Source organism: Sceloporus occidentalis, unplaced genomic scaffold, assembly GCF_023333645.1.
Source record: "Sceloporus occidentalis isolate IW3139 unplaced genomic scaffold, rSceOcc1.0.p SCAF_27, whole genome shotgun sequence".
Lineage (NCBI taxonomy): Eukaryota > Metazoa > Chordata > Lepidosauria > Squamata > Phrynosomatidae > Sceloporus > Sceloporus occidentalis.
In genome coordinates, this window is record NW_028317007.1 from 5,931,228 (window position 1) to 5,957,911 (window position 26,684).

Genomic DNA, 26,684 nt, shown 5'->3' on the forward strand with positions numbered 1-26,684 from the left:
CTGTAATATTTTTACATCTCAAATAAATCTAATTTCATAAAAAATTATTTTAGGCATACATTGTATTAAAGTTCATTGATTTTTACTTAGTATAGTATAAATGAGCAGTAAATACTTAATTAGCGAAAACATTTTGAATGGAAACACACAAAATGAATATTGTAATATTTGTAAGATATCTTTTCTAACATATTGTAATCTAATATTCATTTTCCTATATATAGGCAATGTAATTGCCTTGATATTTTATTTCAAAGCCACTAATGATTAGCAGTTTTATATAACTTAAATTTTAATATGTTGTCTGTAAATGAAACATGAGCCCCAAAGTATGTACTAAAAGCGTAATATAGAGGACTATGTTCTAATTGTTCTTTGGATATAATGTTATGCCCATATAGAAATATTAAAAAGCTAAAAAAAGTTGTGTCGTAGATGTATTGGAAGATGTGCTTTTTTGTGTATGCATTACTGAACTTTGTGGTAGATGAAAATACATTCTAACAACAGTAGTAGTTATGTATAAAGAGCAAAGCCAGTCCAAAGAAATGTAATATTTGTACCAGCTGTTACTTCATTAGATTGTATGGTATCCTACCTGTTTGAAAAAGCAAAACAGGAAAAGTGTAGTGAATTTACGCCAGAGGAACAGTCTGAAGAGTGATGTCACATTCATTCTACATATGTTATGTGGTGGCACCCACACATTTGCAGGAGCAAACCCGGTTTTGTAGCACATAAGGCATTGCACATTTGTTAGGGTGCTTGTCATAACAGCTGTTCAGGGGACAAAGTTCCAGTGTTGGGACTGTACTCAAGAAACCTGGAGATTGATTATGCTGTCTTCTTCTAGGATTTTACCTTTTATTTCTAAGCAGAGGGTAACACCTCATTCGTATATATTGTAGGTCTCTCTTAACCAAGAACCACAACTAAACAGGGTACTTGCTAATGCTCTAACAAAATGTGCTCTAAATTGATTTAGCTGGAAAAAAGAAATGTTGGTGTTCCTCTTTCTACCATAAAGATGACAATCAATGGTGTATTTCATAACTCCTAACACTTCGGTCCACTTCAAGACATCCTTCAAACCTATTCTTTTTAATATATTTATTTATTAATGACCTTGTAGAGGGATTGCATAGTAAAGTATCAATCTTTGCAGACGATACTAAGCTCTGTAACGTGGTTAACACAATAGAGGACAGCGCACGATTACAAATGGATCTGCATAGATTGGAGGCTTGGGCTGGGATGTGGCAGATGAGGTTCAACACAGATAAATGTAAGGTTATGCACATGGGGAAGAAAAATCCAGGCTGGGAATATGTATTAAATGGGAAAACACTGGGGACAACTGACATGGAAAAGGACTTAGGAGTTTTAGTTAACAGTAAATTTACCTGTAGCGACCAGTGTCAGGCAGCTGCTGCTAAGGCAAATAAAATCATGGGGTGCATCAAAAGGGGCATAGATGCCCACGACAAGGAAATAATTCTACCCCTGTACAAGTCACTAGTCAGACCACACATGGAATACTGTGTACAGTACTGGGCACCAGTGTACAAGAAAGATATAGTGGAGCTGGAGAGGGTTCAAAGACGGGCAACCAGAGTAATAAGGGGAATGGGAGGACTACAGTACCCAGAAAGATTATCAGAATTGGGGTTATTTAGTTTGGAAAAAAGACGGCTTAGGGGGGACTTAATAACTATGTATAAATATATAAGGGGACAGTACAGAGATCACTCCCAGGACCTATTTATACCCAGGACTGTATCTATAACAAGGGGACATCCTCTACGGCTGGAGGAAAGAAGGTTTCTACACCAGCACAGACGGGGGTTCTTTACAGTAAGAGCGGTGAGATTATGGAACTCTCTGCCAGAGGAAGTGGTGATGGTAAACTCAATAAAAGAGTTCAAAAGGCGCCTGGACGTGTTTCTTGAAAGCAATAATATTACAAGTTATCGATATTAGATTAATAGGGACAGAACGTTGATCCAGGGATTTATTCTGATTGCCATATTTGGAGTCGGGAAGGAATTTTCCCCCTGGTATGGGGCAATTGGCATCTGCTTCATAAGGGTTTTTTGCCTTCCTCTGGATCAACACAGTAGGGACACAATATGTATATAGGTTGAACTTGATGGACTTTGGTCTTTTTTCAACCTTATGAACTATGTTACTATGTTACTAAACAGCAGGAAGCTTCAAGCTTCAAATTACTTTCCAAATCACAAATGTCTTTAAAGTAAACCACACATTTATACAGTCAAGCTACCTTAAGATACCTTAAACATGATTCTTAGTAAACATTAACTGGTTAACGATGAGGGTTTACAGGATTACCCTTGGGTTTAATCTAGTGAGAGAATTCTCTTAAACACCCATGAGATTATCAGGTTATTTGCAGGTCCTTAGTTTTTGGGGGACACTGCAGAGGACCATATCTCCAACTTTCCAAATACTCCTGATTATTATTCTGGAATCATGGATAAGTGTCATGTTTAGAGCAACTTGCCCTACCTCAAGTTTTCCATATAACATCTTTTGGTCTTCATGTGACAATTACTGTGAACTATCTACCTTGCCATACATGACTGACTGGCAGTTATCGGTCACCCACACTTTCTGGTGGCAGATCTACTCATGTTTCCCATGAAGAATGCAAAATACTTAAACATAGGTTGTGGATTTGGCTAGCCTCACCTACTGTTCTTTGCGTAACCTAATGTTCTTTCGTTAAACAAAAACTAGAGATTTATATAAATACCGTATTGGCTCGGATATAGGCCGCCCCCAAATATAGGCCGCCCCCTAAAAGTTGGGTGCTTTTTTAAAGAAAAAGTTTTTTTAATAGACATGCTGCCACTCTGTCCTCCCCCCCCGGGATATGCTGCCACTCTGTCCCCCCCGATATATGCTGCCACTGTCGTCCCCCCGAGATATGCTGCCACTCTGGCCCCCCCCCGACTTACCAGAGCAGACTCCCGGGTGTCTTGCGGGGCCGGCGGGGGACATCTACGCGATACGCGTATACAACTTCCGGATGTGCCGGCACCGGAAGTTGTATACGCGTATTGCGTAGATGTCCCCCGCCGGCCCCGCAAGACACCCGGGAGTCTGCTCTGGTAAGTCTTGGGGGCAGAGGTAGAACGCATCGTGTGGACGCTCACCGGCTGTGGCGATGCGTGTAAACAGCCTCCGCTGCCAGCATGTCTGCACGATGTGCTTTAACAATCTCCCTTGCTGGGACTCCTCCCGTGGGAATTCTCGGCAAGGGAGATTGTTAAAGCACATCGTGCAGACGTGCCGGCAGCGGAGGCTGTTTACGCGCATCGCTGCTGCCGGTGAACGTCTGCACGATGCGCTTAGACAACCTCCCGTGCCGGCACTCCCCCCGTGGGAAGTGCTGGCAGGGGAGGCTGTCTCAGCATATCAGAGAGTAGGATGCAGGTCCCCTGCACCGCTGCGGGGGATCTGTATCCTAACCCTGCTGCCTGCCCGGTGCCCGGAACTGCATGTCCCGGGCGTCGGGCGCTAGACCCCGAATATAGGCCGCACCCCCACTTTAAAGACTTAAAGTGGGGGGAAAAGTGCGGCCTATATTCGAGCCAATACGTTATTTATATCTGGATCCATAAATACCAAGAGACTTGGCAGACCATAATATCAACATATTTTCATAGTAATAATTAAATGACGTAGAGAAGTATTTTTTTTTTACCTGTTTTCCAATTAAGTAGCACTGGTAACAGATCTGTACAACCAAATACTACCAATACTAACCTTTTACCCAATAAGTACACTGAACAAAAATGCTTTCCTAATAGATACCATAAACTTTCAAAAACCACCCCATAGATATTTTGTTGTACAATCTCAGGAGAAAGGTGGACAGTACTATCTAGACCAGGGGTTCTCAAACTGCGGCCCTCCAGCTGCTGCAGGACTAAATCTCCCATACTCCTCAGCCAGCCCCTTAGCTGAAGGAGCATTATGGGAGATGTAGTCCTGCAGCAGCTGGAGGGCCGCAGTTTGAGAACCCCTGATCTAGACAGTAACGCTGCAGGTAGAGTTACTTCTCAGCATGTTGGGGCAAGTAAGAATGGGTGTGTTTCGTGCCACCATATAGCATCTACATACCATATTAACACCCTGTTGTTTCTCTGCACAGAGGTGATTGAAATATAATTTTAGCATCTCAAATAAACGTTATTAATCTTATGCCTATTATGCGAGTAGTCTCCAATTTAAAAGTCAGTCTACATTAAGTAAAATTGAAATGAATGGCTTAACTCATCTGGAACAGCAGATTAATGAAACCGTACCATCTCCTGTGTCACAATCAGTAAAAAGATATATAAAAAAATAAAACTCAATGTCAAGCAGTGCATGTTGTTATCATGCATATGATTCAAGTTGTTAACTGGGATCTTTTAATCTTTCCTGTCAGTGTCCCACTTGACTGAGCTGCTAACATTGGAATAATGTATGTTTAATAAATCAAAATTAGAAAAAATATTTTACAACAATGTCAAGCTTTTATTGTTTCTCATAATACAGGAAGATATGCATATTAATAATTATTTATGCAGCTCAGTCAAAACATGTTTATGCCTGTAGGAAAGACGACTGAATGATGAATTTGGGCATCTGCCCTCTGGCTACCAAAAGGCTTTTAATCATTCGCAAACATTTATATGCATATGTATGACATCGCAAAATAACAACGCCAAGGTGATCCAGGGAGTACTGTAATATTCCATAACTGTGTACATCAATCATAATCAGACCCCTTAAAGGTACAGATGTGTCAGTATTTTTTTTATTTATCTTTAATAAAATACTGTAATATTGGGGGTCTATTCACTAAGGGGAGAGTTTACAGTTGTGGTTTTAGCTCTCTCACTACACTATACATTATGAAGGCCCGATGCTGGCAAGTTCGTCCAGCAAGATGGGCTGAAGTGGCGGTGCACAATACATTATTCAATGGGTGATTAGACTTTGAAGAAATCTCACTAATTTAACCATACATAGTTAACAAACACAATCTGTTTTAATTAACAACATACAAATTATTCTATTATGCTTGTCTGTATAGAATACACCATTAAAACATTAACAGTGTAGGTTGGGGAAAGTATATGAACCCCTAGGCTAATCCTTTCAACAAAAGTTAATTGGAGTCAGGAGTTAGCAAACCTGGAGTCCAATCAGTGAAATGGGATAAGAGGTGTATTTTAGAGCTACTTTGACATAAAAAAAACACTCAAACATTTTGCGTTTGCTATTCTCAAGAAACATCTGCTGATATGAACCACACTTCGCACAAAAAGAAATCTCAGAAGACCTACAATCAAGAATTGTTTATTTGCACATATAAATATATATAAACACTGACCACAATAAAAGATGCACCCTAACCCACCCTCATTGTTCCACTTATGACCCCTGCGAGTATAAAAAAAATGCAAACATTAACTAGAAACAAACACACCAGTGTATAAAGAATTAAAAAATTTGTGACAATAGAAACAGGACATTTCCTTTACGGATCATTGGTTAAGGTAACCCAGCATACAATAGGTGACACAATAACTTTAATATTGTATTAAATTTCATCTTTTTAATCTTACTAAATCTTCATGCATTTCTATTAACGCCTACTGTTTAATTCTGATTAAATCAACGCCTAATCTAGGAGCCTAAGTGAAATTTTTAAGAAGTGCTACACTTTGGGTACTAACTGAGCAGGTGGCTGTTTTGCACTGCTCTGGCACCCCAATGGTTAACAAAGTGACTGTAACTCTTTGACCTAAATATCCCGAGAATACAATATAAATACTTCTCAATGATAGAGCTTTCTCAAAAGCATTATATCATTAGCTAAAGGACACTCTAAATGCCTTTCAGAGAAGGTTGTAGGATTATGTCACGCAAATTAATGTTCTCATTTGCATTATTTTCCAGCAAAATTAGTCTAATTTTAGCCCCTTTGGAGAAACAAATTAAAGTCTCTATTAGTGACAAACATGACAAATGCCACTGGCAAAGTACATCCAGTACATTTTTTTTTAACAAGAATGCGTGGAATCCATGTGATAAACCATAAACATCTACCTTAACAATGTATTTTGCAGAAATTATTTTTAATTTCATCCAAATTCTGAGTGATTATTTTGATTTATAGGAGTAATAAAGTTCTTGATTCATTAATTTACAGGATGTCTTACATTGCTGAGCTGCATATTGACATCTTTGCTATGTAAGATTAAAGGTCCCTTACATTTTTGAGTAGAAAAATGTAGCCCTTGGTACATAATGGTACATAAAAATATCTATTAATTAAAATATTGTATACTTAGTGACCTCAAATGTTTTACATACCTGACAATAATTCAGAAACATTTTCAAAGCTAATCACAGGAATCACAGGCCATTTAAAGTTGAGTGGATGGTTAGATGTTATTATGAATATAAATCACACCTCCCAACTGTCCTGTTTTCAGGACTGTCCTGCTGTTGCACCGAGTGCCCCCTCTACCCTGGTTGTATGGGCAGTGGGGCTCATGGGTCAATCGATGGAACAGCACAGACCATGACAGATTGAAGTTGAGCACCAAGAGGCAGACTTTTTAGGTAAGGTAGACTGGAGGTCCCATCCCAGCCACTTATCTAGATCCTCTCTGATCGCACATATAGTTGCTCTGTTGAGTGTATGTGGCAATAGCAGGGAGGGGCAAGGCATGTGCCACCCACCCTCTATACCAGAATAGTCTTATTCAGTTGGAGCTACAATGGGAATTTCTGCTGCAACAGCACAGACCTCCATTTATTTTTTCAGCTTCCTGGCCCAGTCAGGGTAAGTCATAAGCGATATGGTAGGCCATCTACCTGGAACAGCAAGATAGTGCCCCAAAAATATTGGGGGGGGTATGCTGTAGAGAGACAATGGGCTGAACAACTATATATAAGTGAACCTGTTCTTCCATTGCAGCCCATAGAAGAATAAATGATCAATTATCTATAGGTATTCTGTTCAATCCAGCCTAATAGCTTCAAATCATTGCCCCCCTGTCTCTTCTGCTGTGTTGTACCTTCAAGCTTTACGTCTGTATTATTAATTTCTCCAAATCAGCAGATTTTTTGTATTCTCCTAATACATTTATCATACCTAAGTGCTTTCTAACTGCCACTGGCAGAATTGATCCATAGATTCATTACTTGAACCACAAAATGTGGGATTTCCTGATGCATTGTGGAATACATTCCTTTGTGCAAGGCACTTTAAACCTTAAAAAAACAGAGAATAACTAAATAAGAATAAACCGATTCCAGGAATAAAGCAGATGAACACACAGTTTTGTTTGTTAGCTGGCTTCTCGTGTGGAAGAAGTGTTAAATATGACATGCCTGCACTTACATGTGTTGTATATGCATGTACCTTGCGGGTGCTTCATATATACGTACAGGGTGCTAAGGAAATTAATTGTCAGATTGATAGGCTCTTCACAGACAGCTCCCCCACTAAATTCAGAGTCCTTCCATCACCGCTGAATTCCAACAATGATATTGAGGGACACCACAGAGGGGCATGTAGACCCTTAGGAGCTCATAGGCTGAATTACACAGATGGTGGTGTCAAAGGATTACAATAACGGTGCACTTTAGAACAAACATGTGACAATATAAGAATGTCATCTATTTAAGACCTCAGAGTCTACTCCAAAGACCCTGTAATGATTGTTCAAATGGGCCATCCTGTAGAGGTTCATCTATGGCTCACATACCATTTGACATGGTCCTACCCTCTGGAAAAGTTGCGAATGGGTCACGCATGTCACTGCACAGATTTTGTTTCCCATGTCCTGCTAAAAATGTTGTACTCTATAATGGTAGTGAGGAGGCATGATATAGCCATGGGACGCAGTGCCCTTGTTTATCATATTATCCAATATTTTCAATTAAACTCACATACAATTGTTATTTTTCAGCCCGGTTTAATACACAAGAGAATACTGTATTGTTCCTGTCACAAATCATATTTGGTATGTTAGCTGCAAAATGTACAGGTTGATACGCTCTGCTACATACTTCGTTTCCTTTCCTGCTTTTCCAGCCTGCGGTTTCTAACAAAGGACGCCAGTATGTGTTGTGCTGTCTGAATGCTTGCCATTTTAAACTGCTTGTTAGTCAAAGCCATTCACATCCGCATTGACTCTTGCTTGGGAATTTATTTTCAATCATTGTTGATGTACTGCTTGCTAGTACCCGGTAAGAAAAAGTAAATGTGATTCTAAGTATTTAAATTCTCTCTTTCTTCTGATGGTGATTAAATAGTTTTTGCAATGTTGCTCACTCTACTAAGCATTATTGGCTGTGGTTTGTGTTTAAAATCACCCTTAAGCATGGACGTTTTAATCATCTATTCCTACCAAAAGGTTATTGCTTAACAATAAAGTCAAGGATTTTTTTAGTGTAAATGTAGAGATAAACAGACAGTCACCCGTGACTAAAAAAAGGGAATTGAAGGAAGCTTAGAAGACTAGTATACATATTTTATATAAATACTAAGAACCAGCTACCTGTCACTGTAGGGTAGAAGGCTTGTAGTTGGTAACAGTGGGTGTTAGAGGGGGTATGTCACTGAGAAGGGTTGTGTGCACCCATACAAAGATCTTGATCCAAAGTTAGAAATATAATCACTATAGGAAGCAATTTAATAGTTTTGCTGTTTTTACCATTTGTTTGGTTGCTATAGTGAAAAACATTTTTAAACTTTGCTCAAGTTTATACATAACCATGTTTTATTGTACGTCTTAATTAAAACGTTTAGATTGCTCCTTAGCCAGGATTAGAGGCATGTTCTGGCCTAGGGTGGCTGACTAGGCCCAGATAGGCAGGTCCATAGGAAGAGACCCGTCTGTCACGCAACAGGGAGCCAGGGAAGCTCTACCTTCTTCACTGACCGCTTCTGTGTTCCTGTCTTCATTCCGTATCTCGGCTTAGTCTCTTGCCCCTTTTTCTTTTGACTTTTGTATCAGCTCTGTTGACCAGGCCTCTCGGAGTATGTCCTCATAGGGGCGGAGCCACAACGCACGTAGAGACCTTTTTCCCCATTCAGTGCAGCTGATAACGGAGAGAAGCAAATGAAGAAAAACAGAAGAAAGAAGAGGTAAGAGAAGAAAAAGAGCTGCGATCAGCGGAGACGTTGAGATAGAGTGTAAGAGAGTGTGAGTAAGAAGGTGTGAGAGAATGAGTGAAAGAGGAAATGAGAGTGTGTGAGTAAGGGTGAGTTGAAAGGGGGGTGGGGGAACAAACATAGGAGCCAGCCCTGGTGCCAAATACTCTAGGTACACCCCTGCACATCCATATCATATGACGTATGTGATACTAACCATTTCAATTTGTCAGTAAGGAAGAGAACCGCATCACATCATTTCATTCTTTTCAGTTTCTGGGAATTTGCAGGAGAGGTTAACATTTTAACTTTTTGCATCATTATGCATTCAGAAGGATCACTTGCCAGAAGGGTTGATTTTGTATAATGCATAGATCAAGTAGGAAGTTGAGCCTAGAAGAAAGCTCCCATACTTATGGATAATGCAGTGCCAGCTAAGCTCTTTTTTCTCTTCGTAAAGCTCAGTGATGTTCAGCTCTACTGAAAACTCCCTTTTCTGGTAATACATGAATAGACTCTATTGATTAATATTTTTTCACCAAATACAAAATCATTCAAATATATGTAATGTGTTAATAGAGGCCAGTGTATGAGTTTTAGTGGTGTGTGGTAATGATTATGAACGAAAGCAAAAATATGTTATTCCGGAAATTATGGTTTTAAGCGTTTGGAAACTGTAGTTGCTTTGAAGTGGTCTTGCAACATTTGATGATGAAGACATTGTAACATAACTGTTTAAATACTTAAGTAGTATAGAAAAACTGTTGATGTATCTATTCCACCTTCTACAGCAGACTCTACAGAAACTATACATAATTAATGTTGCAGTATTAAGAATACCAGCAATAAAGAGCACACTGTGGTTGAAATATAGCAAAACTGTATTATTACAAAATAACACTTGGCCATCAAAACTTCATAATAACCAAAATGGCCAACAAACAGCGGTCTGCACAAGTATGTTTATGGTCTTCTCCAACATAACATTGATTTTTGTTTATTTTTGCTTTTCGCCGTCATGGGCTGTGATTAACATGTAGTCTGGAGTGCAAGCAGTCAAACACAGAGCAGAGCAGTATTTTTGGTTTCCAGTTTAGTTGCATGTGGAGTCTTGCCTACCTTGCAATATATCAACATGCACATACATAAGGCTATGGGTGTTAATTGGCATTTATGCATTTCACTTAAAATGTAATCCTAATATTAACAGAAGCGTGTGTGGGGTAGCCACCTATAGCAGTATATTGATCTACTGATTTTCTAATCCCATAAATGTTGCAGGTACCAGGTGGTGGCAGTCTTTCCCCAAAAAAACACCACATCATTAAATTACAGGCATGAAATTGGTATGCATAGCGATGTGTGCAATTGTCTCTCTTATACCCTTAAACAACCATATTTATGATAGATTCAAAAATAGATCATACACTGCTTTTAATTTAACGTTATTATACTTTAATCAACACAGAGAAAATTACTGTTTTGTAAATTCCTTTATTTTATGAGTTGATCAAAGCTGTAGCTGTACAGTCATTTGCAGTGGTTCTCAAATGTGTTCTACTTCTTCTTCAACTTTGTTTATAAAAGTTCTTTCATATCCATAATTGCTCCTATAGCCACTGAAACAATAATGAAGTTGTGAAGATAGTGATTTTATTATATTTTACCTAGCATTGGCATTTTGTTCTCATGTTGCGTTTCTGCCTTGGTTTCGAATTTGTTTAATTTTTCTATTTTTATTTTAATCAGAAAATATCTCCAAAGTGTTTTGCACAAGGCACGGTTTACTGAACTCAGTGTGCTATTACGTTTGTCAACTTCCTTTACCAATTACAAAGACAAAAGATTTTGTTTGTTTTCCTATTTCAGCACTAGCTCACAAAATGTACTTGCCAGTATTGTTTGAGGTCATTATCCCGTACCCATGAATAATGGGATGATGCATTTGCTTTCTTTCCTTTTCTACAGACGAGTAAAATATTTTGTTTCAATTAAAACTTACCGCGTTCCCATGGGGACTGTGCTACATGTCTCCAAGTGGTATCCTAATATTCTGCAAAGGCTGTTGTAATACGTAATACTGTACATCGGGGTTTCTCAGCATGGGGTTTATGCACAATAAAAGGTAATCCCAACAGTTCTAGGCTAGCTTAGTACCCGTTTCATTGGTATTTTGCAGTGAAAACTATTATTAGGGGTACTTCATTAAATGTGCTATTGGACAATGTCAGTTTCTCTCTCTAGCATGTTAAGCAAATGAACCGTAGCAGTTTGTAATGTTATTCTTTCCTCTAAAGGTTATGTGTATTATTATTATTATTATTGGTATTATGTTATTTTTTTAATTATTATGATTATATAGCACCAACAATTTAACCGTACATACATTCAAAGGGTATGACAAAACTAGTACTGACAGACGAAAGACAAGCCAATACATTTGGTAAAGGCAGCCCTGTGCGCAAGCTCACAAATAATCTCTCAAAAACAACACAGAAGACTTTTTCGTTTCTATAGCAACAATCTATACGTGTCTCTTTTTGTGTCACTTGACCAGTAAGCATTCCCAGGTTGGTCATCCAACAGTATTATGAATGATATATCTAATGCTACATGTAGTTATAAGAAAAGTCAATTTTAAGAGCACTTGTTCCTAAAAATGTGTTAAAATGGAGGCTCGTTGCATATATCATATAGTGATTCTGAACTTGTTCGTATTTAAACAAAATAAAACCAATACAGCTCAGCCTCTGCATCTTTTTAAGCCCTGAGCCACATTTGGGGGTTAGCATTAGTTTACTTGCAAAATCTGGTGGGATGTAAGATCTGTTGAAGAACAGATAATATGAATTAGTGCGTTAAAGAGGAAGACTTTAGTTGTTGAAGCTCAGAGATAACTATTTGTCTATTTGTGTTAGATGTAATCTAATCTAAGTAGGGCACATTATCTTGAATCTGGGCCACACCAAAGATTTGATGACCAATATTCAAGTCACTCATTTTTATCTCATAGATATTTTCCTGTTATATGCACTTTATTGAATATATCTATCAATTATTTAGATTTAGGGTAGTTAATTGTGATACGAATGGTGTTTTGCATAAATAATGGAATGTCTTCTTTTTTCATCAGCTTTCTATAAATACCTAATGTGCATCATTTTGGTCCCTTCTACCAGGAGGTAAAAATCACTGTGGCTAGTATGACTTTGGTGATTATACATTTTGTTACATTGTAAAATGTATTAAGTAAAATACAGATCTGCTTAGGCTTGTTTGCTTAGAATGTTGGTTTGTTTTTTTGGAGGACTTCTCGTTTACAATGTTGCTTCGTCTAGGTGCACCTTAAATCTACTAGTCTCAGTATTGAACCTCAATTCTTGAATTAATATTTAATTAAAAAATAGGAGATAGTGATATTTATCACATAAATTAAAATAAAAACAAAAAAATAGTATTTTTAGTCCATTTATTTGTCAGACATTATATACTGTAATCCCATATTAACCCTTTGAATTTTACAAAATTATGCAAAACCATGCAGAACTATCTTATTTTACTTAGAGTTCTTCTTATACCTGCCAAACATCTGCCTGATATAGATCTTCGACCTTCCCTTGCCAGTAATAGTAATTAATGGCTAAAATGTACAGGATGGACAGGCATGGAATTCTCAAAATCGGCATAATACAAAGCCATTTTAGGATGCATCACTGAAAAAACAGCAATTTGGTGCCTAAGGTGGCACTTAGTCATACAATGCATATACAATAGGACACCAGGGCTAGAGTCACAGTTGCAGAGACCCTTCATCCTAAGGAAATGGAAAGCAGGGTTCCCCACTCTCTCACACTAGTGCTCTCTGAATCCCTGAGCAAAGTGGAATACTGGGATATGACTTCATATTTAAAAGAAAAGACTGATAAGCAGTACGATTTGGGGCCTGGACTGGAGCCCTGCTTCTCCTCCTGAGCGGAGGTACCGGGCGCAACAATACCATGCCTGAAAGCTAATATTTTACCTGAAAATAATTAACAACTTTTGTTTCATGAGTTTTCCTAGGCCATCAATAACATCTACCTTGTATCCATCCAAAATGATGCTTTGTCACGACCTTTTGCTTTGGGCATCATTGACCGGATATCTCGCTTCATTTGTGGGTCTGTCCTCTGAAGCTAAGTATAAGTAGAAAAAGAGGATGCAACTGTGTACATGTTTTCTTGCACAAGTGTGTTTACAAAAAGAGTTAACAAATTGTGACACCTGCATATATCCAATGTACTCCTAAACTTTTCTCGCTATATTTGCTTTATTGCAAGTATTTACATGACATAGGAAATCAGAAGAATATTCTCATAAAAAGACTTCCTCCCAAAGGATGGTGGTGGTTTTTGCCTTTAACAAGATGTCTCCATAAACAGGATGTATTCTTTTGCTCCCAATGAACATGCAGGTGCGGAATGAAGAACAGCAACAAATGTTCTACTAAAATGTTCTTCAGGTTGCTACATGCACAACAGGTTGTGTGCCAGACAAACATTATCTCATAAACTTTTTTTTTAATCAAGACGTGAAAGTAGTAGACTTTAGGGAAAACAGGACTTTATAATAACCTTATGAGATATATAAAAATAGACAGATAATATCTTATCTATATAATTATAATTGTTTCAGATGAAAATATGTATCTGCGTATATACGTTTTTTGGCATCAGAAAGGATTATTTAGGTTACAGCCACACTACAATTTTAATATATATTGTATATAATCTGAATAAAATAAAAACCACAGTAAATAGAATAAACAGTCAAAAGAATAAAAAAACACAACAAATACAAATTTGCTGACATGATATATAAAATCAATGTACAAAAGTCAAATTTTCCAAAGGGCTTTTCATTACTCTATCAAGCCCATCTGTTGTGAAATGTATAAAAATAAAATTGCTGTTTCTCCCTTTTGTTCGAATGTTTAAACCACATTCATTCACCGCTGTGCACAGGATTCAAGCTCATAATGCCTATTTATTTTTCACATATTTCCTGAAATGTATCCTTGCCAAAAAAAGTAATGTTTGATTATTTTTTTTTTAACTCAGATACAGTTTTGATACTATGTTTGCTTTCCGTATCTCTACTATTATTCTGCGCGGGATTCTTAAGCACAAATTGATATTTTAGCAGAGCCATGAACGTTTGACTTTGTGTTTCACCTGCAAGCAAAAAAGTTGAACAACCTCCAAATGCCATGTAGAAGCACTCACGGGACAGGAAGTCATGAACTTTGCATAGCGTATTTAAACTCGGTGCCAGAAGGATGTATAAAGCAATGCCGAGCAATGCTTTTGTTCACAGTCCTAGCACTCAGGTAGTTAAACGTTAAGTGGGCCATTTTCAATGTAATGTTATGAAAGTAGCTAGAATGTCCATTTGCCATGTGTCTGGATTCCTCTAAGTTATACCGACACACTTGCTTAATTGTATAGCTTAAAGCTGACAATAAAATGAGTGTCATATTATGGAGGGAAAAAAACCAACAGCTTTGGCCTATCATGACACCTGTTTACTGCATCCAGGCATGGGTACGACTGAGTCTCCAAATGCAGCTGTTCAGTTACCATAGTAACAGCTGTATATTTATTATTTTTTAAGCCTCTGTGAACTCCATAGCTAAGTCTTAGAACAGAGTGGGTAGTAATATAATGTGTAGCGGGACATAAATGTTTCCAAGGACCCTAAACAGGACCCTTGCTCAACCATAATTTCCCTCTTTCTCATTTAGTGTACTCACGCAAATTATATATTGCTTTTAAAACTTTAAAATTGCTTTTTAAACATATTTTGCAATGCTTTGAATATGTGCAACTGTAGAAACAAACTCAGATTGGTGTTCACCACATTTCCTAAGTACAGCGAGGCTCCACATGCATAGGTTTGATAAGAAATGTAATTATGATTACAATTATGTTTAATGTATATATATATATATATATATATATATATATATATATATATATATATATATATATACTGTATATATACATATTAGAATCTGGGGTTGCCATATAGACCATTTTATGACACATTTCACTGGAGTCGAATGACTTTGTAAGGTGGCAGGGCTAGCCATTCACAAGGGTGAAGCTAGCAATGAGAGATTACCTGGGCTTGCCAAAGTCAAGGGTGGGACTGGCCCCTAAAAGCATTAAATGGAGAGCGGGAATTGGATGGTTAGTGGGCATGGCTAAGTGCCACTTCCATGCCCCAGAAAAAGAGGAGGGTGACCCAGTGACCCAGGGAAGCAGCCCTTCAACCACAGACTCCAGCTCAAACCTGGAGAGATTGCATGTTTCCTCCAGTTTCTAGGATGTAAAGACTCCCAAAAGGGTATTAGTTACTCAGTTATACATCCTAAATAATGCAGGACAGTAACACTTTAATATATAACTGACTCTTGAACATTGGGCAACATGGAAACCATGTTGAATACCACTTTATGTCTAAACCTTGGGATCCAGAGCTGCCCTCTGGGTTTACAGTATAAATTGGTGACTTAAGTTCTGCTTCAAGCCTATGGTCATGTTTGGTGGTTTATTGATCGCCATTGGTCAGTGCTGCTTCTAATCCAGATTTCTACAGGAAAAAGCATACATTTTTGGAGTGAACATATATACATGAAAGTGATTCTTAATAAAGACTAGTGCATTTTTCTGTATGCCCTGCAGACTGCATTTTCCCTCTCGTTAAATTAGTTATACAAGTAGCCTAGTCTATGCTCTTATAGCTTGTTGTTTGTGTTCCTGACCTTCTGTTCTACATAAAGACACGTTTAGTTCCTGCCTCACCTGATGTTATGTGGAACAGGCTAAGCAGTGTCATAGTAAAATCTAAAGCTAAAATTCAATCTGGCTTTTTTATTACAAATTACAAAAGTCTGCATAGGAAACTTCTTGCATGCATTGAGAGACCTGCAGTCATAAATAGTTAATCAGCGCCCATAATCTTCAAATGGGAATTTACTGCTGTAAAAATTGTGCATGCCCGTTCTTCATTTTCAAACAAGGAAATATGTACTGACAGGTCAAAGAAAATAAATAACAATTATTGTAATAAAAATGTAAGAGCTGAGGTATAATTAGAAGCTGCAAGAAATCAACACGTAGGAACATAAGGTTATGCATGCTGTTTATTGATTGTTTAATACGTATTTCAACACACAGCTTTATTTGTGCTAAAAAAGCCACCTGTATATTTCTCCCATAAAATGTTTTATGTGTGTAATTACGTGCAAACGTAGGAAAAATAGAGCAGAAAAAAAAGTCACTTATTACAAATAAGGTTTCTTTTTCACTTTCATAGCTTATTTCCCGTGTCTTGGTGGGCCTTATTTAAACAATAATACCTACCATGGCTTAAAGTGTCTTAAGTTTCATAAGCCTGTACACTAATAGGTTTAAAAAAAAAAAATCGGAGCTAACGAGGCATAGATCCAGCCATGGTACTTTTCTCAATGAAAGCCGCTTTTAAAACTTTTGCAAAATGAGGACATAAAAAGGAAACAGAAATTTTCCAAACAGGGGTGGAATTTTCTTCGCACAGAACGTTATTGATGGAATCAGGAAGAAAGTACTTCTACACTAGACTTAAGGAAGCTTGTTTACAAAACACAGGATTGTCCCATTAATGTTCCTGTGAGGCAATAATTCTGAAGAGGTTTCCTGTCATGTGATGAAGCATATGTAAATGCTCGTTTAACTCAATATGCATATTGTACACATTTAGAAATACTTACAAGCAACAGTAACTGGCGGTATAAAGGTCATCTGTGAGTAGCCTGTAATGGTATAAAGGAGCTAAGACATGAAAAATGATATCTAATTATTTAGATATACGAGACTGGATTATGTTACTTGAGAAATGTTACCGGGTTTTACGTTTGTGTTTATTTTTTTTTTTTTAGCATACTTGTTGATTTAACGATACAACCAAAAAATATTTACAGGTTTGAGATTCCAGTAAAATACATTCGTCGTTAGAGAAAAAAATATGTAAGCTGTATTAATTTACAAAATGTTATTTTTAGAATATTGTCTATCAGGAAATTGTTAAGCATGAGGAACTTTCATTTAAGAACACATTAGGTTTATTTATGAAGCGCCAGTGTACAATCTATTAGGTGGTTAAGGAAAAAGTCAGACAATAGGAGAGCAATGCTTGGGCAAGTTGATTGTAGCGACTGCGGTATAGAGAATTCTATGTTGATCTTGCAGGTGGGCATAGCGGATGGAAGACCAATGACTTAAGCCTACATAAAAGCAGGCAACCAATCAAAAACAATATAACTAAATTAATATTGGTGCAGTGGAGACCCCAATATATAATAAATAAGAATAAATTGAGTGAAAATAAGAATACTTTCCCAGAGTAGAGCATCACCCATAGGACATGGGGTCATGCATTCAGACTGGAAGAAAGGAGATTTAGACTAAAGCAGAGGAAAGGGTTTTTTACAGTAAGGACAATAAGGATGTGGAATTCTCTGCCTGCAGAGATAGTTTTATCGGAGTCTGTACAGACGTTTAAACTGCAACTGGATGGATACCTGGAGAAACATAATATTCAGGGATATAATCTTTAATTATGGGGAAACAGCTTATTGATCCAAGGAGAAATCTGACTGCCATTTTGGGGTCAGGAAGGAATTTTTTTCCCTGGTTAGTGCAAAATTGGAAAGAGCGAAACCGGGGGTTTTTTGCCTTCTTTTGGGTCAACAGCTACAAATTAACAGATATAGGAAAGGCTGAACTTGATGGACGCATGTCTTTTTTCAGCCTATATAACTATGTAACTATGTAACCCAGAACGACACTCTCCTATGTCTTGCTAATTCCACACAATATAAAATGGGGGTGTTCAACAGTCCTTCAGATGTTCCTCTTGGGTTCTAAATGTTCATTTAAAGTGTTTTGTCCTTCTTAAAGTTCTGGATAGATCCCTGAGACAGTATACAGTATGTGGATGCTGGAAAACTCTTCTAAAGTGTGTTGTGTTTCCTTAAAGTGACTTTGCTCCTTTAAAGTGCTATGTGCATCCTTAAGGCACTATATAGAAGCCCCTTACTTTAATTAAAGTGCTGGGTGCCTTAATTCAAAGGCACCCACTATACAGTGTGCCCACTATGTAGGAGGTGAGAGTAGGTTCTCACCCTATTGAGAGTGTGACTTGACGTGGCGGGTGAGCTCAATTATGCTTTGGCCAATTCATATAACCAAAACCTCTCATTTATATTATGTTTATATATTTGTTGCCAACTTTATTAGGGTGAGAAGCACAGACAGTATTTTGTTTTTTGCCTTAATTCAAAAGCATATAAAATAAATAGATAAATATATAAATGAATAAATAAATACAAACAAAGGCACTTTAAAAAAAAAGAATCCACTTTCCTCAAATAAGATGCACTCTCCTTGACGCGTTTGGCTACTGGATTCTTAAGGAGGAAATTGTGACATTGTTCAGTTATTATTACTTTATTATTATACTTTATTTATAAAGCGCTGACAGATTCCGCAGCGCTGTATAAAGATGGAAATGTTACAGATAACGACAAGTACAATGCAGTTAGCCATTATAGACGATCAACATTTTGTGTGGTGGGTGAGAGGCATGGGATAGAGATGCTGCATTAAAAACATTGCTGCTCTGCATGAAACATTTTTTTAATTATTCCTGGTTAAGGGGTACATTATAGAGTACATTTAAATGGTGTCAAAGATCATTCTACATCCGTTACATTGTAGTAAAAAAATAGCATGTGCCATGCTTTTCATATGTTATTGGTAATATAGATTTATTGACTTGATACATGATAAAAGTCATTTTTTTAAACAATTACGATAAAGAGAGAAAGTTGTTCCATAAAATCTTTAAAATTAGCTTGAAAATGAAAGATCATATAATTAATAGGTACTGATCCATAGTGATCTAAGAGATGTATTGTACCTTCTTTGCACTTAGTACACATTGCCTTCATTCAGTAGCCATTCTACTGGGTTTTGGGTTTATTTATTTTTTCTGACTATCTACCTGTGATTTGTGTACAATAAATACTGGAGGTGTATTGATAGGGGCTATCAACCTGATATTGGTAATGTTATGGAAGTACTGCCTGGAATAAAGTGAAGAGCACCCAAGAAAGTAATAAACATGTCATTCCTTTAATTATGTGTGGAGATCTTTTCTGGTCTTATCTTGTAACTGAAATTTCCCAGCTCTCCTATAAATTGTTTCCTGTATCTGGTCAGGATCATGGTTAGTTAAGGATGGGGTGACACTATCAATTGTTTTCACACTTAAATGTACCCAATTGGCTAATTGGGAAAAATCATATTAATAAAATGTTCTTTACAGTGATATACAAAGAGGACTATGAAATGACAGGAGATAATTATTGATGTTTTGAGAATGCATGCCAATAACAGCCCCTTGTGTTGCCCTGATGAAGAATTCTCCATTGACATACATTTTTTTGGTATAGAAGGTTTTAATTAAATCTGCTTGGCGTGAAAGTTAAATGATGATGATGATGATTATCTATACTTAAGAGTTAAACTTTGTAGGTATACCAGCTCCTTAACACAAAACCATAAATTGTTTTCTCTATTTAGAATTCTTATCCATCCAACAACAATTTCCATGAGCATTGTTAACTGTTAAGTCATGCAATCTTTGTAAATATGGACATGTTAAGTCTCAGACAAATAATCCTTGCTTAAATATCCTGACAAATTCACAGAAAACTTAAATTCTTCCTCTTACTTAAGATCTCTGGAACTGTATTTACACTTAAATATGCTCTCTTAACCCTATTACTTCTACATATCATTAATAGAAGCTGCAGCTCCCTGCCTCCTCTGTGTACTGAAGTTTAGCGCCACGCAGTCAATCAGTGGGTAGAAAGCTTTTCCATTGAAATCAATGGGGACACTTTCTTTGCATGCGCGTGGGGGCTGTTAGACCTCCCACCCCAACAGCTTTCACGTACTCAGCACTAAAGCTGATTGGTGGAAAGTTTATATGGCAACTTGCTGGAGGGGTGAATGTTCAAGGGTGACCACAAAAACGTAATCGGATCACACATTAATTTAATTGAATTATACTGGTAACCTTGTAAATGTGTTGCTATAATTATTAATGCTCCCCAGGATTCATTTGCTAAAGAAATCGGATTCTCAGCTTCCAGGAGTAGGGAAACAAGTTCTTTTAATCACACCTTATCGTTAAAATCCTCCTGGTTTCAATAACTATTATTTCACAGGTGCAATTAGAAAATTAGAGAGCTCAGGTCATAAAGCAGGGAAATATACACTTTTCTTCTACCGAACGGATCAAAGCCATGATGGTGTCCTATTAGCTCAGTGGTGACACAAACACAGGGTGAGTTTTAAGTGGACATCATATTTGGAAATCTGCAAAAGTGTCCACCTGGTCAATGGCTCCATAACACATTACACACTCTCACATCAGAAACATTTTATTTTTCTGTTACAATGTTGATATTCTTGGTTATTTCTGGTTCCAACTGCATCTGTTTGTCTTGCTGTGTTTTTGCACTCATCATAGTTTTAACGCAGTGGTTCTTGAAGAAAATGCCACTGTGATAACTATTTCTTTCTCGCTCACAAATAGCACCTTAAAATATTGCCTGTGGCTGATATGAATTCGTTACTAGACCACATATCACGGATAAATGCATTCATTCCCCGAATCCCTTTTAGGCTTTTGAGAATTAGAGGTTATCTGAAAAAAGTACACCCACTCAATATGTGAGACTGTACACATATACCGGAAAAAATGTATGTCAAAAGATTTAAAACAGAGAAGAAATGAGAATTTTTCTTTAACGAGGCAATTAAAATGCAAAATGACAACTTTCGGGTGTGTGTCTGTGTCTTATCCCTTTAACTTGTACACATGTAAATCAACATTTTTGTCTGTTAGTCTGTACCGAAGTTGTTGTTTATTAAAAATGGATTCGTGGATTGGAAACCCGCAGTGCCGCATCGCAGTGAAAAATATTACTGTATAATTTGCAGCGTTGAGATTTTCAGGTTCTAACTTTACAGAACATTATTTAAGTGTCACACTAGGGAGCCATCTCTCTGTGAATGGTTTGTGGGAAAAGGACAGGAAATTATTACTGAGCAAATTGCTCTTTTTAAAAGCTTGAAAATAACACCCTTCCGCTCCAGTCTCGAAATACAAAGAACACACATTATCTCTTGTAGTCAGATCCTATTGATTGCATCTTCCCTTGGTTGTTTAGGTGTCAGTTAAAGATAATCAGATGGTGTACAGGAGAGAAATAAATGGTGGAAGACACAGCACAGGAGTAGTTCAAATAAAACAGAATGGTGATAAGTGCAGGTCATATTCTAGAATAACCTGTTCACCCCCATGAGGGTCACTTTAAGGTTAGGTGCCTATCTGATCTGGAAATCCCTATCATCCTGTGACCTGCCAACGCACCCACATGCAGTCTCCTCAAAGCCAGGTGGCACATGTCAAATGAAGTAACACATTCAAATCTCCAAATCTCTCAAACGATTTCAGAGTTGTCAATCACTAATTTTTTAGACATCGTATAACAGACTACATGAAATGTTTCCTAATGTTTGTGATTTTGTATGTTGCACAATATACAGCATCTTTCTTCTGTAATACTCCAGTGATGTATGTGCTCAGTTAGGGTTTATCTGCAGCAATGTACTTAAATGTTTAGCTCTGAGTGCCTTGTGGGCAAAATAAGACACAATAAGTACTCACCACTGGACATTCAAAAGTGGAACTTCGGCAATCCTAGTGGGATCAGCCTGAGCGTAAACGTAGAAACCAAGATCCTTATAGAGTCATAGAAATATGGTACACTGTAAAGACGAGGCCACGTCTAATGTTTTTATTTTATTTTTGCCGTTATATCATGTTTATATTCCACATTCGAAGGTAAGTATATTTAGTAACGTTTAGTGTACTTCCATTGGGACAATCACCCACTTGTGATGTTAAAATATGGCTTCAGCCACTTGACATTAGCAAGCAGCGTCACACCACAAAATGTCATGCTAAGCCCATGGAACACCCAGCTCTGCACTTTTTGCTCATACACAGTGCTGATTTCATTTTAATTGGGACCGTCCTGGCAAGATCTAGATTGTTGGCAACTATGACTTTAGCCTATGTACATATACTTGTAAGCCAGCTTTTTATCTGGGGTATACTGTGTATTTAACTAACAAAATATATTAATGATATTAATGATCCTGCATTGGAACTATGATGTTAATGCAGCTGTTGTTCTTTCAGAAGGGGGTTGCCACAGACAATTCATATTTCTGAACAAACATGTTATCTGAGGCAAAAGATCTTTATGTTAGACAGGTTTTGTGTAACTTTGTTTAACATTTGAAGTTCCAGATTAATATCTTTATTTTTTTATTCTGCATTTCTTACATTTCATATATTATGTCAAATAAAATATTTTAGCGTTTACAGTATTTGTCTAAAACTTTAAATGTTGGAATAAAGTATTTTTTTATAAACTACTTAATCATCTGAATAGCTATCAAACATTTGCGGTAAAGCCAAGACCTCCCCGCCATAACACTTTTAACACTTCCTAAAAAAACAAGCTTGTCTAATTTTCATGTCTCAGATACCCAATCAATATTCTATTTTTAATCACCAGACTTTACATTGCGTTATACAACATAAAAATATTTATTGATAGAAAAAAAACACCTTTATATTAATCAACACAGTTTATTTTGCAAATGTTATTAACTGACTTTTTATGTAATAAAAATAAAAATAAATGACAGCATTACTAATACTAATTATTAAGTTACATTTAATTGTCTGCCAATGTATATAATATTTTTTTTTAATTATATTTTTACTGGTTTATCCTGTGCTAAACTTGGGCTTAATTAATGAGAACTTGTGATCATAATGCATCATTTGCTGAAAGAAACCTGATTTCGTTTTGCAGCTTGCGATACAGTAGTGATACCTTAGTGGCTGAATTTATACAACTTGCATATACACATAATGGTACTGAATGGGAGTTAGCGGTGAATCGCAGTTTTTTCAGGGTCAGGTTGGCCTTTCACACATTTTAGCAAACGCTCTGAAATAAACATATTCACCCCAGGGCTATTCTAGAGCCAGCTCAGCCTCCAGCTGCTGCAGGACTACATCTCCCATACTCCTCTGCCAGCCACTCAGTTGAAAGAGCATTATGGGAGATGTAGTCCTGCAGCAGCTGGAAGGCCGCAGGTTGGACACCATTGTTTTAGGCTGTTGCTACAATTAACTTTCACAATGTTCCCTTGGTTATCCTCTTGTACCTTCTGCTTTCTTAGTCCATAGGCAGTTTCCTATTGCCGCAGATTATATTCTGGCAGCATCTGTCTAAGCCTTGCGCTTGCTGCTATAGTCGAATGGTTGTTAATGAAGTATGGAAGCTGGGTAGGGATGTGATCTTTTACAGAATGCCACTTGTAAACAGAGCCGAGCCTCCTTAAGTCTTTCTCCACTAGTGAAACATTCCGATGAAAGAATGTACAGTACATGGTGATTATTTGCATAGTGAATTTCCCGTGCATTTAAAATCATTAAAATAGGTTTATTTATAGAGAAGGGAAAGCTGCTAATTTGAATTACTATACATAAAACAACAAAACATATGTTATTTTTGGCAGAACCGTATACACACTTGCAGTATGCCATTAAGTACTCTTTTTAATTCATGCACAAGTTTCATCATAATTAGAGATTATTTATGCTAATGATGAGGGAACAAGTAAAGTGCATAGCAAGCTAACTAATAGACATTTATGTCAATATGGACACGTCTAGAAATAACCTTGCTCTGAATTCATATTGAATTCTAGATGTAGACACGCAGATATGGAAGGACGCCCACTTTTACATGGGCTCCCTCATTTTCCTGCTGTGTAATACAAAGCTTTACATGGTTTATGTTGGAATTACATAAACCAAAACATTCTAAAATGTATATGTATCATGGATTGAAGCACTGACGACATCAGACAAGACTGATACAGCTGCTTAGGTGAAACGCCCAATCTCATGCATTATCAACGTGCCTGGGAACGCTCAAGGTTTGACCCTGGGTCTCAGGGTTTTTGCCCCAATCTCAGAGTTTCAGGGAAAAGGGCAGATTGTCAGGGTCACACAGTCTGGAACTGCCCTTTTGGTACATACCCCTGCTGCAATACAGGCGACTCAAATAAGTGTATCTTTAAATAATGGCAAGTCAGGGTTTCCACGAGGACCGGTATTAAAGCCATTTGTCCATTCACTACACAAAATCTCCAACAATGGACTATTAAAACCCTTATGAAAAAATTACAGTACAAATGCAGTAAAACTGCAGTAAATGTGCAGTAATACTGCAGTAAATGCAGTATTGCAGTTTTTTCATGTCCAAAAAAACTGCAGTATTACTTCAGAAAAACTGTAACTATTTACCTTACCTACAATAACAGGGACTTTTATGACATAGGCATTAATATGAAGTTGCTCCCTCCTTTTTGTGAGGATTTTTGCCCATTCATCCAGTAAAGGATTAGTAAGGTCAGGCACTGATGTTGGATAAGAAGGCATGACTCACAATTTCCGTTACATTACACTTCATCCCAAAGGTGTTAAATTCCATTGAGGACAGGGCTCTGTGCGGCCAGTCAAGTTCTTCCACACCAAACTCATCCAACCATTTATGGACCTTGCTTTGTGCACTGGGGCACAGTCTTGCTGGAATAGAGAAGGGCCTTCCCCAAACTGTTCCCACAAAGTTGGAAGCATAGCACTGTCCAAATGTCTTGGTACCATTGAACACCTTTGGCATGAACTGGAACGGAGAATTGCAAGCCAGGCCTTCTCATCCAGTGCCTGACCTAACAAATCCTGTGCTGGGTGAATGTGCAAAAATTCCATTCTCAAAAATAAAAAATATTGTGGTATATATATATATATATATTGTGACAGGGAACAGGGCATTGTGGTGGATAACATGTACATTTCCCACAAAATACTGCAGTGCAATGTATTCGATAACCCCAGGGAGAATGTTTTGTTACCAGCAAAGTAATGGTAATGTTGTAGTTATGTTTGGGTCCCTGGGGTGGAGCATTTGGAGAGAAGGGAGGGCCAGTGCTCCACTCCACAGTTTACTTGCAGCAGGTGATGCAGCCAGTCCAGGAGTTCTGGTTCAGAGATTTACTCACCTGTTACCAATGAGCAGCAGGGGGCTGCTACAAAAAGGAGCCCTGTAAGTTAGTCAGGTGAGAAGCATACAAGCAGTGAGTGAGACTGCATTTTCTCCTAAACAAATCTGCTGAACGGTTCCTAAACGAAAAAGGTCTGTGCTAAATGTTTTTTGTTGGTAGCGGGTAAGCCGTCCAATGATAGTTAGTTTGTTTGTCAGTAAGTGCTCAGAGAGCAAGGCTTTTCTTTTTGTTTGTTTTATTTATGTTTGTTTACAGACCTTTTAATAAAAAGGACTACAATTCTAAAAATAATTCAGCCTTATGTGGTATTTCAAACCTTAAGACTGTGTGGTTACATGATCCCAGCTCACATATGGTGGAGAACGCGGGTACCACATTGATAGTCTGGAAAAGGAAACAATACCACAAAACATAAGCATGGAGGATGTTATTAAGGCTTTACTACAGGCAGCAGCCACACAGCAACAAGCTACAACTGCCCAGCAACAAGCTACAACTGTCCAGCAAGAAAATATTACAGTCTTGCAGCAACTGGTGCTTGCACAGAAAGAGGAGCAACAAAATGTTACTCGTGCCATGCAGCAGGAGATCCAGGGCTTATCTGAGAGGCTGGCCAGGTATACTGCAGAAGTGCCACATAATTCTAAGACTCTGGGAGTGAGTAACTATTTGCAAAAGATGGTGGCTACAGATGATGTAGAGGCTTACCTGATGGCTTTTGAAAGGACAGCTGAAAGAGAACATTGGCCTGAATCTGAATGGGCAAGCCTTTTAGCACCGTTCCTGAGTGGAGAGCCTCAAAAGGCATATTATGATTTGGAGCCTGCAGAAGCCTGTGACTACGGTAAGCTGAAAGCAGAAATTTTGGCCCGCCTGGGAGTCACGATAGCGGTTCGGGCCCAGAGATTTCACTCCTGGACTTATAATCAAGACAAAGCGGTACGGTCACAAATGTTTGATTTAATACATCTGGCCAGGAAATGGTTACAGCCAGAGGTTAACTCATCTAGCCACATCGTGGAACAGCTTGTGATGGACCGGTTCCTGAGAGGATTGCCTGTTTCCCTAAGGCGGTGGGTCAGCCAGAGTGATCCTAAAACTGCTGATGAACTAGTTGCCTTGGTGGAACGGTATGTGACAGCTGGAGAATTTTTGCAACTCCCTAACCAGGAGAGACTTAGGAC